Here is a 14,012-nt window from a genome sequence, read left to right as displayed (position 1 = left end):
ATCTGCCAGAAGATCGATAGTGGATTCAGATAAACATTCAAATAACGCAATACTAGCTTGGCTACATAGCCATGCTTTTTTCGTGCTCCCTCTTCATGAACTATCCAGACAGAATGGAGAGTTGCTGTGCTATAAATACACAGTCTGTCTCAGTAAAAACAAACAAAACCCATACTGAGAATGAACAATAAAAAAGTTTGACAGTAAAGTGTCCTTGAAAACAAAAACATGCCAAATATAAAATTATGAACACAATCCATTTATCAGCTTCAATTCTATCATTCTCCCAAAGCTATGACTCGAAGTCATATAATCTTTTCATTTTTGATGAAATCCAGGATGGTTTCTCTGGCTGTTCCTTCAGATCTCTGCTGTGGCTCATATTTTCTGTTTTTACAGTTTGATCATTATGACTGATAGTTCTGTAAAATCTGTGTAAAGCAAGTTATAGTCAGCAACAGTCATCCTCTAGCTACTGCACACAATGATCTTGTTTAATCACAGATGCATGGGTTTACACATGATGTATGTGAAAGTGATTTTAAATGCTCTGTAAACAATATTGTTTTGACCGTACCTCAATTTTTTTAGGGTGTTTTGGGTTGGTTTTTTTTTTCAGGAAAACCTCACTGCATCTGCAACAGTAAGAAACGTATAAAGTAGGATCTGTAGACAATTTCTGGCTCATTCATCTCCTTGATATTTCCATCCGAGAAGATAATTTCCTATCAAGATGGGATTTTAGGCACAGAAATTGTAGAAACCTGCCCAGCACCTTAACTTCAAGATCCACGTGATTACATGGTCAAAACCTCAGCTTCTGACAGCAAACTGCCTCAAGATCTAGGGGAAAAAAAATCTTGAAAACCTGAACTTTGTGCTCATCTCAACAACCTCTGCAAATACCCCTTCCTCCTCTGTCTACTTTCCATATTGTGAGCTAGCATATATGGCCTGGAGCTTGGCTGGAACACACTACCCACAGCACATCACAGAGTACATCACAGTCTAAAAGGCTGAAGTATGGTCAAAAGGCAGGCAAGAAGCAATACACACATATGACCATACTAAGGGCAGTCTTTCAGTGCAATGCAGTTGTTGCTAGAGAAGCTTTTGAGTGTTTGGAAAGAATTAAAAGCCACAAACTTCTGGAGAATAGCAGAGACAAAAGCAGATTTCACCACTTTTCTAGGGTCCTTTTACTGCTCTGTGTCAAAGTCTCTTTTACAGCAGTGGTGCCACTGCTGAAGACCTGAGTGTCACCACTACCCTACCATGTCTTTCTCTTCTAAATTGCTAAACATGGCAAATGCCTGGCCTCATCATTCCTTGTGGACTCAGTGAAAAACAAGAAGGAAAAGAGTGCTATGATATCAACGTCGTGTCACTTCCTAGTCATGCTACATGCTAAGACCCACTTCTCATACTTCCAGTTATTCAGGTAAGAGTCTTCCTACTACTTGTCTAAGACATTATTTACAAAAATACAGTCTTGTCCCTATAGAATAATTGATGTCTATGGTTGCTGCTATACTACTGACCTATCTTCCCCTCTATCTACATTCTGCCTTCATAATATCATTATATTCATGGTCCTGCAGTTGTCAAGGAGTGAACTGTGTTTGCCTACATTTTTTTACAGAAGTGTAATAATAATTGAATGTGCCTGAACAAATGGCTCTGCTTATCTAATAAAATAATAAAAATGTAATAAATTGTGTTAAGAGTTTCTGTGCATTTTCTGTATAGCACAAAGCTACTGAATGTGTGCAACTAATTCAAATGCAGGCAGTTAGACACAACACAACAACAAGATTATTAATATAAAGCAATAGAATAATCCACACAATAAACATTACCCAGACTTCCAAGCACCACATCTAACCTAAGAAGCCCCAAACCCGAGTACTAGACAAGTTTCGGCCACATGCTCTTGGAAATATGGGTATTCCCAGACACAGTCTCACTGTCAAAGTGCAACATCCTCAACAAACTCCAAAGCAAATGACTCATCAGAAAAATCTTCCAATCCAAATTTCCATAACATCGTCACCCTCTCCATCAGCCATCTCTGTTCCAGACTATTTTAACCAGCCTCTCTCTGTCTCTCTCCCTCTGAATTCATAGCTTGCTGTAGTGGACCTCCCTTCTTTGCTTTTTCCTCCCCATTTGCTCCAGTAGATGCTTCTTCAACTGTAAAGTGAGAATAGCTAGATTAGGAAAGAAAGCTCGGAACTGAATTCTGAAGTTTATCTCTTTAGCCATAAGGTTTAACAAAAGCATATTGGAACCTGAGGGTGATGCTGATACTGGCTTCTCAAGGAGTTTTAAGCAATGTGTTAGGTCTGTTTCCAAAGCACTCAATATTCTGGGCTGAAAATTACCTCCTAAACTCAAGCCCGAAAACCACCCATGACAAGCTTTACTCAAAATGAAACTGTGTTAAGTAACAATCAGAATATTCTGTACAAGAGTTAAAGAGTCTTCCCTGAGACTACCGCTAAACTCTGGAAGGAAGGACTACAGAAACTAAGTATCACACAGACCATTATTTATTCCAGGTTCTTTGTTTGAACTTTGCCTTCCCTAAAACAGGGTAAATACCTAGTAACATGTACACTGACAAAAATTACAAAAGCAAAGATAATTCTCAAAACTCTTTGAAGAAAGTAGGAAAAACACTGAACTTCACACATCGTGAAGTCATGTCACAAAGCACAATAATAATGCACTTGTATTCTATGAAGGCACCGCAACAATACATTGATAAAAGTACGTAGCAAACATTAAGAGAAAGCTATACAACATCATCTGAGCCCAGCCCCTCATTCTAACTCTGACTCTGTGATAATCTTACCGTTTTTACAGGAATTATATAACATATACAATGCCATCTAGTCATACTCTCCAAATTCCAATGTACTGGGTTGGCATGGCAAGGTTTTGGTAGCAGGGGACTACAGGAGTGGCTTCTGTGAAAAGATGGTAGAAGCTTCCCCCATGTCCAATGCAGCCAATGCCAGCCAGCTCCAAGACCGACCGGCCACTGGCCAAGGCCATCAACGAGGGTAACAGCACCTCTGTGATAGCATATTAAGAAGAAAAAAAAAAAAATAAATCTGCACCAGCAGGAGAGAAGAGCACGTGAGAGCAACAACTCTACAGCCACCAAAGTCAGTGAAGAAGGAACAGGAGGTGTTCCAGGCACCGGAGCAGAGATGCCACTCCAGCCTCTAGTGAAAACCATGGTGAGGCAGGCTGTCCCTTTGCAGCCCATGGAGGTCCATGGTGGAGCAGATAGCCACCTGCAGCCCATGGACAACCGCATGCCAGAGCAGGTGGACAACCGAAAGAGGCTGTGACCCTGCAGGAAGCCTGTGCTGAAGCAGGTTTGCTGTCAGGACCTGCAGACCCACAGAGAGAAAAGCCCACACTGGAACAGGTTTGCTGGCAGAAATTGTGACCTTGCTGGTGACCCACACTGGAGCAGTCCGGTCCTGACAGATCACAACCCATGGAAGGGACTGGCACAATGTGTGAAGAACTGCAGCCTGTAGGAAGGACTCATGTTGGAGAAGTTTGTGGAAAGCTGCTTCCCATGGGAGGGACCCCACACTGGAGCAGAGAGAGAGCGTGAGGAGTCCTTCCCATGAGGAGGAAGGAGCGGCAGAGACAACATGTGATGAACTGACCAGAACCCCCATTCCCCATCCCCCTGTGCTGCTTGGGGGGAGAAGGGAAAGAAATCAGGAATTATGTTAAGCCCAGGAAGAAGGGAGGGGTGGGGGGTAATATATATAATTTATATATAAAATAATACCATTTGAATGGTAATAAATAAAACTAATTTTCCCCAAGTCAAGTTTGTTTTGCCTGTGACTGTAATTGCTGAGTGATCAGCGCTGCCCTTATCTCGACCCATGAGCCTTTCATTGTATTTTCTCTCCCCTGTGTAGTTGAGGAGGGGAGGGATAATGCTGCTTTGGTGGGCACCTGGCATTCAGCCAGGGCCAAATCACCACACCCACAGAAAACTAAAAAAAACAAAACTGCTTAATTTAAACATTTGCAGCATTAAGAACTAAAATAAAAAGAACCATAGTCTCAGCTACAACCTATTTTCCATTACCATTTCAACTCTACAGTCAACAGAACAATAGAAAATTTATAAACCAAAGTTCTGCAAAACACGACATTGCTTGTCCTTAACCAGTAAATACTTCTGTGTGTAATTTCATCGGTATGCATATTGTTTGCAGGCTTGGGTTGGAAAACAGTGCCTTGTGTCTTTATAATATAATATAGCCTATTGAACTATGTTCCAGCAACGTATGTAGGACCTTGCAGATATTCCACCACAGGCACCAGTTAATGAGGCCATGTCCCAGGAGAATAAAACTGAATTACAAGAAGAACAGCAATAAATTCAGAACAGGCATCTGCAAAGTAATTTGAAAAGAAATTTCTTCCTGGCAAAAAGCAAAGCAAATACTTCGTAGGGGTCATAAGAAGGGTTTGGGGAAAGCACTTTGGCACTGGATTAATGCAAAGTGATTCTATTGCTATAAAGTCTATAAACCGCATTAATAGCCAAGCTATTCCCAAGAAGAGTGTGTTAGGCCTCTGGAGGTTTATTATTAATATTTGCTAGCCTTTTCTGTACCAGGCTATTATTAACAGGCCAATAATTGTAACAGTAAGGAACTGCCAGCTAGAGATTTATTTTGTGAGCAAGTTTGTACTTGTTTGGTAAACCTCTTATAATTCATTTGGGGGTATGGTGTCCCAGTATGTTCCACCAATTCCACATATTTTGTGTATCCAAACATAACGTTCCAAATTCCAGTTTCCATAATACCAGAGTTACTACTGTGATAGCAAGCGGACATCAGATTTCTTTTAATGTAATTAGAGCAGACTGTGACCTCCAAAGATAACTTAATATCTTATTTCTGCTTCAAATCCATGAATATTAGGATTGTTGCAATAAGATTGTTTAGGTTAAGATGGAAAAACACTTTAACAAGTCATGGATGTAGTGCCCAGGACCAGCTGTTATGCCTGGGCATGGCCCAGGCAGTGGTACTCCACCACATCTCTTTCATGCTACCAGAAGGATGCCGGGGCACTTGTGGCCAAGGTCAGCTTGTACCCTCTCAGGCACTTCGCTAGTTCAGTCCAGAAGCAAATTCCAACCAGGCAGTTTGGATGCAACCATCGCAAAGACAGTTTAACATCTGCATGTAGCCAGACCACTCTAGCCAGCCTCATGGCCAGAGAACAGTTCTTTGCCTCATTAGTTTCCTAACACAGCCATAGCAGAAACATACAAGAAAGAAAAATCTATGCAAGTATGACAGCTAAGTATTTACTTAATAAACACCATCTAATTATTCACCATTTTGAAGGAAGTCCCTGTTGTGCTTACTGTGCTCACTAGTCTTCTGTGAGACAGTAAGAGATTACATAGATCTGCATGGTGGTAACTTTTGGGTTCAGAGTATTAATATGTTTGCAAAGAGAAACAACAGTTCACCTAATTTGAAAGTACTTCGAAATGCAGTTTCTATCTTGGTAAGCAAACTATACTCCATAGTTCCCTTTCCTTTCATATGTCTGTTTGAACTGATTTGGTTACAGTACATTTTCTGTAAGAAGTGTTTAACATGATTTTTACAGAGCATCATACTTTGATGACAACAAAGACATATCATTTTAAAGGCATCTTAAGGAGACAAGAATTAATATCTTCATTTTCCAGAGTCAGAAGATGGGAGTGCTTCAAAAAAGAAATACCACCGTATCTTTTGGTCTTACTGTTATGTTCATTATTTGAGTTTATTTCTGTTTCATAACACTGAATGCAGCATCATTCATCTTTAAAAAATGCAACTTTATCTTATCCTTTTTCTTTCTTCAATATTTTTCTTCTTTCATTTGCTCTTTTTTCACTTTCCTTTCTCCCCTGCTTTCCTCCTTGCTCTTTTTTATCTGTTATCTGTCATTTAACTTCTCCTTCCTACAGAAATATAGCCATGCCTCAGGTGAAACAAGCCAACTGTTAAATACACAGTAATTTAGAGCAAGAAGTACACACCTCCCAGGTCTCAGACACTGTATCAGGTTTATTCAGTTGACCTCCAACAACCCTGTGGCATCCACATATCCAGAAGAGCATAGTTCCATGGCGCATCTCTTTTTCCAAGTCCAGCAAGCTGCCTCATACATTATGCCCCAAGTCTGTCTAGCACAAGATCATGCAAAAGAGAAGCTATAGCACCTATAGTTACATACACCTCGTGTGCTGCAAGCAATGCTTCCTTAGAAAAGCTTGTTTGCTGCAGCAAAATGCTGCCCCAAGACACAATACTGCTTTTATCCCTCTTCATTAAGTGATACATTAAATGTACATCTCATTACAATGTCAATAAATGCCAATTATCACATTTGAGCAAGAGAAACATATACTGTCTGTGCAGAGAGAGGATGTATCTAGAAATAGAGGTAATAGGATCAAGTCAACTGCTAGGCTGGAATATGCTTCCCTTGACAATCCTACCAACTTGTATGAAGGGCAAGCACTACCAATACAACGTAATTATTAAGAGTTTTCCAGTACACAGGGAAACAACTTAATAGCCTAACAACTCAGAGCTAGTAATTTATCTGTAGTTTCTCACATGCTGAATCCTAACAAATCATAAGTAGTTTTTCAGCAATAGCAAACAGAACTTGAGTAACTGGAGCTTTTTTTTGATTACAAAATACTTTTTTTGTATATTTCCTCTGTATTTTAGCATGCAATATGCCTTTGTTACTTTTGAGTTATAGAAAGCAGAGTGGAAACTCCAGTGCTTTGAGCTGCAATTTTACACATGCAACTAGACAGATGTACAAGTATTGGCACTTCTTTCATTCAATACATACTGAAATGTAAGTGATAACATCAATTAGATACAAACTTGTTCTTCAACAATAGGCAACTGATTACAGATAAGCAGAGCCATTTATTCAGACACATTCAAATGGAGTATGTGGGGAAAAAAATAATCATATTCTATTAGCATTACCACTATCACACCAAACTCAACTAGTAGAGTGAACTTTTTTAACTGCCTCCTAATTAATCTGCTTTGAGAGTGGTTTAAATCAAGAAAATTTTAAATTACTTTTGAAATTCCCCCTATCATTGGAATAAAGTAGTCCAACTATCATTGGAAAGCTCTAAAAAGCTTATTTTGATATCATAACCACTCTCTGAGTTAATGCTACAGATCCCAGCATAGGTCAGAGGCATCAAAGCACAAACCTCTACTATTTAAGAATTAAGTGCCACTAACCAACTGCCAGATCTCATAGGCCATTGACACTCAACGCTTCGTTGAAAATGTCCTTCCCATTTTACAGCTAGAGTGAATTACAGGAGTATGGTGTTTTAACAGGCTCAAGTTTTAGCACTTTGTATTGATGGGTTGTAAAACCATAGCACTGGGATGCCCAGTCCAACTGTCTTTGTGAAACAAAGACAAAACAAATCCATATAAAAAGATATTTTTCCTCTCTAGTTTCTACAAAAAGTAACCTATGCTATACTTCATATCTCTTGTGATTATTAATATCTGTTTGATTACTGTATGTATCTAAGCATATTTCATTGAAGAGACAAAATCCCAGTTTCTCTAAGAGTTTCATCATTTAGCTTTGTGGGGTAGCATTAAAAAAAATATGTAGAAAAATATGTCCTTTGTTTCTACTTATTTTAATTAGAGGAAAATGGTCACACTTCCAACAAAAGAAACGACTAAAATTCCAGTGGGATATATATAATAATGAGATGTTGATATAAATGAACACAAGAGTAGTGACAAATGTCTTACAGTCCACATCAGACTTTTCAGAGACTTTATACACAAAAAAGGTAGTTCATTGCTTCATTTTCCACAACTCTGTTTTCCTGGAAAACTCAGTTGCATCATCGCATCTCATTGACAATGTTTCTCAGATAGCTAGTTTTGGTTAGGTGACCCTGCACCTCCCTGTCACACACTAAGTAGTGAAACATGGAGCAAAAAGAAAAATAACCCTCCCCAACATGAGACACAGAAGAACAGAGGAGAAGACTGAGGAAAATCATCCTTGTTTCTCAGGTCTTATGGTCACTGAACTATTTTCAAAAAACACCAAGTGCTCTTTGGAATATTTCTGTCACCAAAGAGACCAAAGAAGGAACTGAGTGGTAAGAAAACAGTGACACCAACATGTTCTGCTACTGCTGCAGATAGAAGGCTTCAAGTAGCTTTGTATTACAGGATATCCATCTCATCTGTCTGGCTGTGCAAAAAAAGAGAAGAAAAAGACAAGGCACCCAGGCAAAATCATGGGAGTTGAAAATCACTGATCCTGTATTAAGATTCAGGAAGCAGAACATAATTTCATTTATATTAAGAACCACTATAATCTGACTATTTCAGTACTAAGTTCAGCCATCAGGTCCACTTGAGCTGCTCCTACAAAGATTCATCTATATGAAAAGCAGTTACAGATATACACTAAGAACTGAATTGTGTTGTGTGGAAATGGTTTCTTAATGAATTTCCACAAGCCAAATGGGTTCCTCTAGGTTTGCTTTAATCACAATTCAGAGTTGAGCCACCATCTCAGTGAGTGGCAACTTGAAGTTTTTAATTTTACATCTTATATAGGTTTCTTAAAACAATTACATAATCCCTAAAGTCTAATCATAAGAGTCCACCTAAAGTTTCACCTTTTTGATTCTTCTATTCTTCTTAGTCAGCTGGAAAGTACTTCAAATTCTCATCCATCAGCTGATTCTCATCATTCAATCAGATTGTCAACCACATAGATCATGCTATTCTCTTCTCGACTCAAAAATCATAGAAGTTATTTATATCTTACAGTAATCATTTGACAGGCCTATTAGATTATTACTTAGTGTTTAACGTATACATTTATTTTCATCTACTGACTAACTCTGTTGAAGGCTAAACCAGTCATGGAAAGTCATACAATGAACTTGGTTATATTGTTATTGCTGCATCTGTGTTTTCACTGCTGCTAGCAAATAGTCTACTAATCTTACTATTTTAACCTACACAATAGTGATATTAATCTACGATTAGTCTTTAACAGGTTAATGGTGGAATAGAGTAACATCTTCTTGCTGTACAGACAGACTGAAGTCCCAATGTGGAAGTTTAGAACAGCGCTTATTCTTACAAACTCCACAAAAGACAGACACCCAGGAACCCGTAAAACTAGTGGGTGGGATAACAGCTGTGTAAAACATCTGTTCAGTAGGTTAATTCACTGATATTGTCAGCATTTCACCTTTCCATGCAATTGACAGTCCACTGGCTAACAGCCTAATTACCCAGAGATAGTGGGGGTATCTATTATCCAGTAAAGAAGAAAAACAAACTTTTCCTTAACATATTTTTATTTTAAAAGTAAAGTACTAACTAAAACTAAAGCACCAACTCAAGCACTATCTGCAATTGCATTTTATTTCTAGTGGGCTTGGAGAGTGTACACAGCTCTGTTTTAAAATGTGTATTAAACTTCTAAGGATTAGAAATATTCTTAAGCTGTTGATTAGCATCTTCAAGTAACTCAAAGGCAGTCAGTCACCAGTTAGCACAGGAAGAAATACAAAGATTCTCCTGGTACACAGGCATCAAGAATGGACCTCCCTAAATTCTGATAGTAAGGTCATATTTGGGATTGTCTTCCCATATACATCATACCACATCAGAAATCATAACATGGTTTTGGAGAACAGATTCAAGTCCTCTTAAAGGCTTTTATGTAGAGCTGTAGTACAAATATTACCTAATAGAATATGCTACCTCCTCTTCAGCTGCCTTTCTAGGAGTGTTCAGGTTCTCCTTAGATCCCGTTTGCCAGCTTCACAGAGGTCTGAAACAACTTAGGGTGTCTAAACTGGACAAGATGCCTACATTTGTCAAGTAGTCAAGTAATTAATCTGTCAAGTAATTAATCTGTTTATAAAGCATAATAGCACCAAGTCAAATGGACACCATCATCACTAGCAAGAATATCAAGTTCCTTTTATCTCCACATTTTCTACCACTATCACAGACAGGACTGACAGCATTCTTCTGTTAAAAAAAAAAACAAAAAAAACCATTATTCACAACAGCAACCTTTAAGTTTCATATTTTTTATATCATAACTTTGTCTGGCTTCAGTAATTTTAGTGGGAGTTTTCACCGATTTTCAGCATTTCAGATTTTTGGCTGCTAAAATATACTGAACAAGGCACAAGAAGTAGCAGTCTCCTCCTGCTGTTCCATACACATGCTTTACTCCTTAACCAATTTCCACTTTTCACTTTCCCCTTCTGCCCTCAGAGAGGTACAAATCAATCAAGAATATACAACCTGTGACAGTGTGGCTAAGCACCTGCATATGGCAGAGGTACTTTGTGTCATATGCTCAGCATTCAAGGAAATGGAAGCAGACCACACTGTGGGAGGGCTTCGTCCAGGAAAGATCCAGTAATGCAGTTAAGCCGCTGAACAGTTTCATTGGACTTACTTGGACCTATCGCTGCGTGCAATGAACTCATAATGTACGTCATCATTAGGGATGGAAGTTGGAACTACTGACCTACTTGAGGGTCAGTGTAGGTTTCAGTGCTTTGTCAGAGAAGGGCTTACTTAGTCCATACTTCACAGGATTAAATTCAGGCAGTCCACCCTTCCTAATTTGAGTACAGAGTTTCCCTAAGAGTGAAGCTCTGTTTCTAACTCCAGTGAGGCTGCATTGGACCAACCCATTTCTTTACAGGAAATAAAATAATTGTAGCATTCTGAACTCCTGCATGAGTACTCCTTTTCCAACTTTCACTTGCATCATTGTTGCTATCCAACTGAGGAGCAAACAAAATATGTTTCTATGCCAACAAAATATAAATTATATATGATTTTATTTTCAAAATTACTATTAAGTACTACATATCTTCTTCCATGAGGGTGTCTTTCTGTGCTCAGGACAAAAATCTAATTGTAACTCATGTTTCAAATTACTAAAAATTGTCTTGTAATTATCTTCTAACAAGTATTTTGCTAGAAGTACATTTCCTGGCAACACGAGTACATCAAAATGTTCCAAACTTGGAAGACCCTTTGGCTTCATTATTAAGTAATCTAAGTTATATTCAATGGAAATATAATTTCCTATTTTAGAAGCGCTTTTCTTGCCTGCTTTCTACAAAGCAGCACAGAAACAATTGAAGGAAAAAAAAAAAAAAAGCAGTTTCTTTCTAACTGGGCACTTGGTTTCCATCACATGGACTGGATGCACCATCTACTTCTAGAAAAATAACAGAATAGTTGCTAGTGTATTGATCTAGCACCAGGGTAAGTCAGGAAAGACAAAGCCTTTGCTGACAGAATTATATTGAACAATACACTCCTTACGTCCTAAAACCATTATGAAGTGCAAGTCCACTATACTGCTACAGGTTATTTTGTAGTTCATGTTACACAGAATGCTACACTAAAAGGAATACTTTTGTCTGAATACTTTTGTCTTTAAACAGTAAAACCCATTTTATTTCTCATAATCACTGCATAAATTAGACTAGCAGTGGTTAATGACAATTAGTTTTAAGTGTCAAACAGATACAGCTATTGCCATTCCAGATCTGCAGAACAGCTGCACACGTACTGAATTCAAGCACAATCACTAACAATGGTTATGTTAATAAGATACGAGGAGTATCTACCGTGCACCCAAGCTGTTGCAGTACTTTTGTTCCAAAGTCTACCTCACCAGTAAGCTTATGTCTACCTGAGGAGCGATTTATTTAGCAGCGAGTTATCTTTGCACACAAGGGAACAGGGCTACCCTCTCGCCGTCCCCATCTGCCTCTCATCCTTCCAGATAACCAGCTCACCACCATTTTTCCCTCAAACAAAGGTTAAGGAAAACCCAACTTGCGTGAAAATAAAGGCAAAGGGGGAACGTGCCGGGGCTGGTGCGGCGAGGGGGGCGAAGCCCGGGGGCAGCCGCTCGGCAGGGCAGGGCAGGGCTCCCCGCCGCGGGGCAGGCGATGGCAGCACGTCAAGTGCCTCGGACCCGCGAGCAGACAAAAGAGGGTGTGTAGCAGCTGCGCGGCCGGCACGCCAGCCCGCTCCGCTCGGGCGGCGCAAAGTCCGTTTCTGGCAGGGAAAAACCCACCTACCCGTCCCCGCTCCCACCCTGCCCCTCGCCGCCGAGGGCATGGGCGCGTCCCCCCGTCCCCGCCGGCAGGAACGGCCACGGCCCGGCTCCTCCGCTCCCGAGGGGGGATAACGGCTGCGGGCGGGCCGAAGTTCGGGGCCGAAGGGCAGACCCCCGCCACTTACCTGTGGGGAGGTGCGAGGCGGCCGCAGCGCTCAGGGCGCAGCGAGCTGCGGGGCCGCGCGGCGCCCGGAAGACATGGGGCTTCTCCGGTGAGGCGGCGGCTGGCTCAGGGAGCGACAGGGCGGCGGCTCCCCTCGCCCTTCCCCGGCACCGTCCTCGGCGAGACGCGGGCGGAGGGAGGCATGGCGAGCGGGCGGGCAGCGGGGCCGGGGCGGTCACTGCCGGCCGGGGGAGGACGCCCGCCGACTGGGGGCTGCGCGCCCCCCCGCCGCACGGCCAGCCGGAGGCGGCCTCCCGCTGCTCGCCCCGCGGCGACGGGCGGGTGCCATAGCAGCGGGCTCCGCGGACCGCCGAGAGCGGTGAGGGGGGAACGGCCGCCAGGCAGCCGCCGAGGGGGGCGTGGGCGGGCGGCGGCTCCGCGGCGCAAAACTTTGTCGGCTCCTCAGCGAGGTGCCCGGCGCCGCCCCGGGGGGAACCCCGGCCCTCCCGCTCCCCTCGGGGCTGCCGGGGCTCGGTAGCCCCGCGCGCGGCCCCGGCGGCAAAGTTTCACTCCGAAACCTCCCGGCCGCGGCCCCGTCTCCGTGGAAACGACCCCCCCATTTCCCGCCGCTCCCCACGGGACGCGGCCGAGAGCAGACGAAGGAAGGCGGCAGCCGGGACGACGGTCGCCCGCGGAGGCGGCAGCCAGAGGGCGGGCGCTAGGCAGGTCTAGCCGGAGGCAGCGGCCGGGACGCGGGGCCTCGCAGCGGGACGGGACGGCGGCCGGGAAAAGGAGCAGGCGCAGCCGCGGCACCGGGACGCGGCTCGCTCGCTCCCTCCCGCCTGCCTGCCTGGGAAGCGGCCCCTCGCCCCAGGGCAGAAGGGCGGCGAGCCGCCGGGAGCCGCACCCCCCACCCCGCCAGGACCGACCAGCCGGCCGGCACCCCTCCCCGTGCCGCTCTGCCCCAGCTCCGCCGCAGCGGCGGATTTGTAGGGCGCCCGGTTCCGCCCCGGCGGGCTGAGGGGCCGCGGCCGCGAGGGAGGAGTCATCGGCGGGGGCGGCGGGGGGAGCCGGGGGGGGGCAGCGCGGACGTGCCGGTGCCGGTGCCGTTGCAGCGGCCGGGGGACAGCGTTCCCCGCGGGCAGGGGGCGGCAGGGGCCCCGGGGCGCGGGGCTGTGTGCCTGTCCCCCTTCCCCCGTGTGAGAGCCGGACGGGAACCGTGGGAGCGCTCAGTGATTCACCTAAATGGGGGGGGGGGGGGCGACGACCTCAGATGCAATTACACTTTTATGATTCAGCTCTTCCTTTTTCCGCTTATTTTGGGGGCTGGTTTCGCGGCGCTCGCCCACCCCTCGTGCCCAGCCCGGGTCGGCGGCGCTGCGGTCCCTGCTGCTCGCACCTCCCCGGCAGGCGCGTAACCCCGCAGGTGGGTTGGGAGAGGGGAAGACTCCAGCCTGCGTAGGAGCTCTCCACAGCTGTAAATCGAAGGTATCTTTTGGGGGGGTGGAACAACCCTGCACTTATTTTCAGTTGGTGGCAGATTTTATTTCATTTTCATAAATTTATTGGACTTGAGTGTTGCCGTTGCCTTTTATGTGACTTAGTGTAATTCTATTTAATGCATCTGCCAAAATGAGAAGAA

The 14,012-nt window shown here is 43.6% G+C and overlaps 1 protein-coding gene across 1 annotated transcript in view; it reads right to left on the bottom strand.

Moving 5' to 3' along the window:
• Positions 1 to 13,327, bottom strand: part of TMEM200A (transmembrane protein 200A) — a 59,777-nt gene extending 46,450 nt beyond the window's left edge. The window contains exon 1 of the mRNA XM_055811113.1: positions 12,393 to 13,327. The gene's annotated coding sequence lies outside the window, so the exon portion shown is untranslated. The remainder of the gene's footprint in view (positions 1 to 12,392) is intronic.
• Between the last annotated feature and the right edge of the window lie 685 nt (positions 13,328 to 14,012).

This window comes from Falco peregrinus, chromosome 7 (assembly GCF_023634155.1).
Source record: "Falco peregrinus isolate bFalPer1 chromosome 7, bFalPer1.pri, whole genome shotgun sequence".
NCBI classification, from domain to species: Eukaryota; Metazoa; Chordata; class Aves; order Falconiformes; family Falconidae; genus Falco; species Falco peregrinus.
This window is presented reverse-complemented; position numbering and strand designations above follow the sequence as displayed.